The sequence below is a fragment of the Ananas comosus genome, linkage group 20 (assembly GCF_001540865.1).
Source record: "Ananas comosus cultivar F153 linkage group 20, ASM154086v1, whole genome shotgun sequence".
Lineage (NCBI taxonomy): Eukaryota > Viridiplantae > Streptophyta > Magnoliopsida > Poales > Bromeliaceae > Ananas > Ananas comosus.
The window spans coordinates 8,155,404-8,160,449 of NC_033640.1; the positions used below are offsets into that span (position 1 = coordinate 8,155,404).

The 5,046-nt window shown below is 32.7% G+C and overlaps 1 pseudogene; it reads right to left on the minus strand.

Annotated features, from left to right (window-relative positions):
• The window catches only part of LOC109725581, a 9,195-nt pseudogene extending 4,817 nt beyond the window's left edge, over window positions 1-4,378 (minus strand).

Sequence of the window (5,046 nt, forward strand, 5' to 3'; positions counted from 1 at the left end):
TTCACACTTTTTCATTTTAGTACCCTGTGGTTTAAAGTTTATCAAGTTAGTACCCTGTAGTTTCTCACTTTATCAAGTTAGTACCCTGTGGTTTTGCACTTTATCACTTTAGTACCCTGTGGTTTCACACTTTATCACTTTAGTACCCTGTGATTTAAAAAACCACAGGGTACTAACTTGATACAAATTAAAACCACAGGGTACTAAAGTGATAAAGTACAAAACCACAGGGTACTAACTTGATACACTTTAAACCACAGGGTACTAAAGTGATAAAGTGAGAAACCACAGGGTACTAACTTGATACATTTTAAACCACAGGGTACTAAAGTGAAAAAAATTGAAACCACAAGGGGGGTTTTTGAAGTTTTCCCTTATTAGTATTAATTTAACTTTTGTTTCCTTCAAGCGCATGCATGCGCAAAAGTGTTCTCTGTAATAAATATTTCACACAGAATTATATCAAGCCAATACTATTGAGATGAAAATACTTGGTTAATTGTTGTTGTTTTTATACAAAATATATCCATCTGTTACGAAGAAAAGTTATTTCCCACTTAACCTTTCCACTCTCTGAATTAACCATCACTTCTCATCCTATAATTTCTAATACAGCTCCTTAGAAGCTAGCAATTCTATTGCAACCTAAAACATATGTAGAGAGGCCAACTGTTCCTAGCCCAAGCGACAAAAGTATATACAATGGTTAGTAATTGGGGATCCCAGTTCGAAACATAGTTATTTTATAGTATGCTACTTTTTTATTAAGAGAAAAAAAAAAAAGAGAGACAAATTTAGAGATGAGAAATGCATTTAGAGATATCAATGGACACGGATACGGAAAGTTTATTTGAACTCATACCCAAGCTTAGTAGAATTATTCAATACTAAATAAATATCAATGGGCTTGGATATGAATTTTTATATCCATCAGATTCGAATTCAGTTTCGAAATTTGGGTTTGATAGTTGAGTTTAGAAACGAATTCGAATTTTTAAAAATCCGTCTCAAATCCGACCCATTGACACTACTGCATTGACAATTATTATATATACCTGGTGGGGACGGGGTATTCCGGGAAGAATTTTCCGAGTATCCGGACAACGTCCTCACGGTGGAGCACGCTCTCGGCGCACAGGTACCGTCCGGAGGCGGCGGGGGACTCGTAGACGCGCAGGTGGGCGTCGGCGACGTCGCGGACGTGGACGTAGGCCTGGACGGCGTTGGCGAAGGTGCGGGCGGAGCCGTCGAGGTACTTGAGCACGTGCGCGGTGCTAGCGTTGATGCCCGGCTGCAGCAGCGGGCCGAGCACCAGCACCGGGTTCACCACCGCCAGCTCCAGACCCCGCTCCCGCGCCGCGTCCCACGCCGCCTGCTCTGCGGCAGTCTTCCCGTAACAATACCAGTTCTAACCATACCGTCACGCATGCATTCAAACATAAAATAATAATAAGAATAATAATAAGTTCAGCCGTAATTAACTGCATACAATTTTAGAAACTAACCATATGATCTCGTACATAACAACAGATCGAATTCGGAACGGATTTTTAAAAATTCAAACCCGAATCCGACTCCAACCCTGAAATTCGAACTCAAATTCGAAACCGATAAATTTTAAAAATCTATATCCAAATCCGATCCCGACCAAAAATCTGGAATCCGAAACAATTATTTCTTTTTTCAATATTTTAAAATATATTACATTAAATCTAAATTTTTAAAATATAAATTCAAATGTAACATCAAACATTTATATATAATATTATATATAATGTAAAATAAATTTGGGTTTGGGTCGGGGTCGGGTTCGGGTCGGGTATAGTCAAAATCCATATCCGTCGGATTTTTATTTTTGATATTCATATCTAAAACCATATCTGTTTAGTATAAAATAAATCCGCTCCATTCGGGTTCAAATTCAAATAAAATTTTGAATATCCGTACCCACTTACATTCCTAGTTATACATACAAATATGAAAAAAATTTAAGTGCAACTATATACAACTTTAGATACTAAAAAGATAAATCTTTATGTAACAATACCAGCTCTATCATACATACAGAAAAGATAGGAATAATAATGTATTATCCTAAATATTATTTTCTGCATGCATTTTCAATTTTACTTAGATATTTAAGTTTGAAAAATTTTATATAAATAGTATTTTTACTCTTTTAATTATTAAAAATATTATTTTTATTGTAAAATATTTTTAATATTTTACTCTATATAAAGTAAAGTAGTTAAAACAAATTAATTATTTTTCATTTTGGTCAAAACCAATATTTCAATTGACAGAAAAGTTGAGATATAAAACCACAAAAGTGTTTTAGTAAAAAGTTTAGGTCTTGTTTGATACCGTTGTCGTTTTTTTTATTTTTTTTGAACACTATTTTTTATAATTTGATGTGTTTAGTTTGTTAGCTTATAATATATTTGACTACAATAAATAGCAACTTATTAGAAAAATAAAAGTAAAATTTTTTTTTTGCTAAATAAAGTACTTAATTTACATGGAAAAATTACTTATAATTCACAGTACACTCCTATAGTTTTTAATACCAAAAAAATATTTTAAAAATAAAAAAGCGGACACCATATATAGCAAAGGAGTCCTTAATTTTTTGCTGTTGTTTCCATAATGGTTCTCCACGTCATCATCATATGCACCACAAGCTATAATGGTTCATAGAGCTTCATACTTTAATCTCTCTAGTGTGAGTGGCAAACATTTTACTGTTGTTCCTTAATTTAAATATTCTAGCGAGTATAAGTGATGAGAAAGTGCATGAGCTTCAATTAATGATGTGAATTAAAGCATAAAGCTTGCTGCGTAGAATGAAGTGGTGCACGTAATTTTTGTTTATATCTTTTTGGGCAAAAATGGCAAGTTTTTTTAAAGAGAAATGCAAAGTTTACCTAGGACTCCTCGTTCAAGAACAAATAGAATCTATTCACTTTATTTTGAAATTTTAATTTTTTTTTAAAAATTATATTTTTTAACTATTTTTGTTATTATTATACTTCCTATATAAAAAACAAATAAAGAGAAAAAAAAGAAAATTTAATGTTTAGATAATCTGAAGAAATATTTGAGATCTTTTAAACCAAATTAAAAAAAGACAAAATAATAAATACATTAAAAAAATTAAAAAATTTTAAATAACAAATAAATAAAAGTAAAAATTGGTGAAACAACAGTAGCAAAAGTAGCTATAGATACAATGAAATTTAGAATTGTAAAAGTTGAAAAAAAATATGCAAAAGTTAGCTCAAAGAAAAATCAATAGTCAATAAAGAATGAAGAAAAGAATGAAATAGAATTAATAGAAAAAGTTTTAAAAAATGTTATTAACCGACTGTCTCAAAAATATATGACTGTAATAGTACAAAAATTGATAGTAGTAAAGTAAAAATATAATATTCTTTTGCAACCCAGTTTTTTGCCGTTAGATCTAAGCCTTTGATCATTTTCACCCGTTAGATCATATTATTCAACTAACCACCCACTCAATCCTAGGGGGCCAATATTAACCTAATCGGGGACCACTATCATCCTAACCGCATATCTCTTCATCCAATGGTTAGAAATTTAGAAGTACAAAGTGGGCTATACTCACATGAGTATAGTAGCCCTAGCCTAAAAGCATTATGATTAGCACAAAAAAAATACTTTAAATAATTATTGCAAAAATATTTCTAAATTGGCAATGAAATTAAATTATGTCATATATATAATAGCATTACGATCAGGACCAGGAAAAAAAAATTTCTAAATTATTCACAGCAACAAATTGGAAGGCAAAAAAAAAAAANGAGGACCAGCCTCTCCGCGGCGCCGTCCAGCGCCTTCAAGTGCGCGTTCTTGGGGTCGTCTTCTCGCACCAATCTCAAAGCGTTAAGTACCGTTCCATCCCATGCAACACCAATCTTAAAGCATTTCTCATTTTCTAGCTACATGCATGCATATATGCATGCACGTATGTATATATAGAGATATATATATATATATATTCATATGTACCTGGGTTACGTACGGTTCCTTTGACAGTGTAGCCCCTCTCCAAGAGGAGCTTGACGAGCCACGATGCGATGAAGCCCCCCGCGCCGGTGACGCACACGGTTCGGCCGTTTCCGGGGGCCGCTAAAGCCGTCGTGTCGTCGACGGTCATGTCGTTTGAAGATCTACCAATTGAGAGCAATTAATTACCAAAAAAAAAAAAAGAAAGAAGAAGAAGTTTTAGAAGAGAAGGGTTATTGCTTTGGTGGGAAACTATGGTGGTGTAGTTGGAGAAAAAGGGAGAAGGGGAGGTGGTGTATATATAATAAGAAAAAGAAAGGTGGTGGGGCGTGTAGTGTATATATAGAAGGTGAGAGTGAACACTACCTGTTTGGATTCTCCCGAATTTTATAGCAGCAGAGTTTTTTTTTTTATTTTGTACAAGCCAATATTGACATCTGTATAAAAGTGTGTGGATGTTTTTCTAAAAAAATGTCAAAATGTAACAAAAATATCATAAAATACAATAAACTTTTTGAAAATAAAAAGAGCTCACAATTATATATGTTTTATAATTTTTTACTATCAAAATTTACCAAACTCATATTGCCCTTTCACATAAGCACGGAATGTTCTAGTAATAATAATTAGTTTACGTATTTTTAGTCGGGGGTTTAGATACAATAAGTTATTAATAATTATCTATTAGAACATTAAATATATTATAAGACATTATTATACTACTAAAAAATTTTAATTTACTCAAATAGAAGATGGGAAAAGGGGGTAAGTAGGTAGCATGGTTGATTAAATTTTGATTTATTCAAATAGTGGGGCCCACTGTAAAAATTGGAAAGATTTTGAAGTTGTGGATATGGAAGCTAAAGATTTGCAAGGTGAAGGAAAAATAAGAAATAAAAAAATAATAAAAAAAAAAGCAACAATGCGCGGCAATTTATCAACCAGAGGAAAATGCTTTAATTTCAAAAAAGCGGGCACAAGGTGCATCATATATTTCGTGCGCCACATCATGGTTGGCAT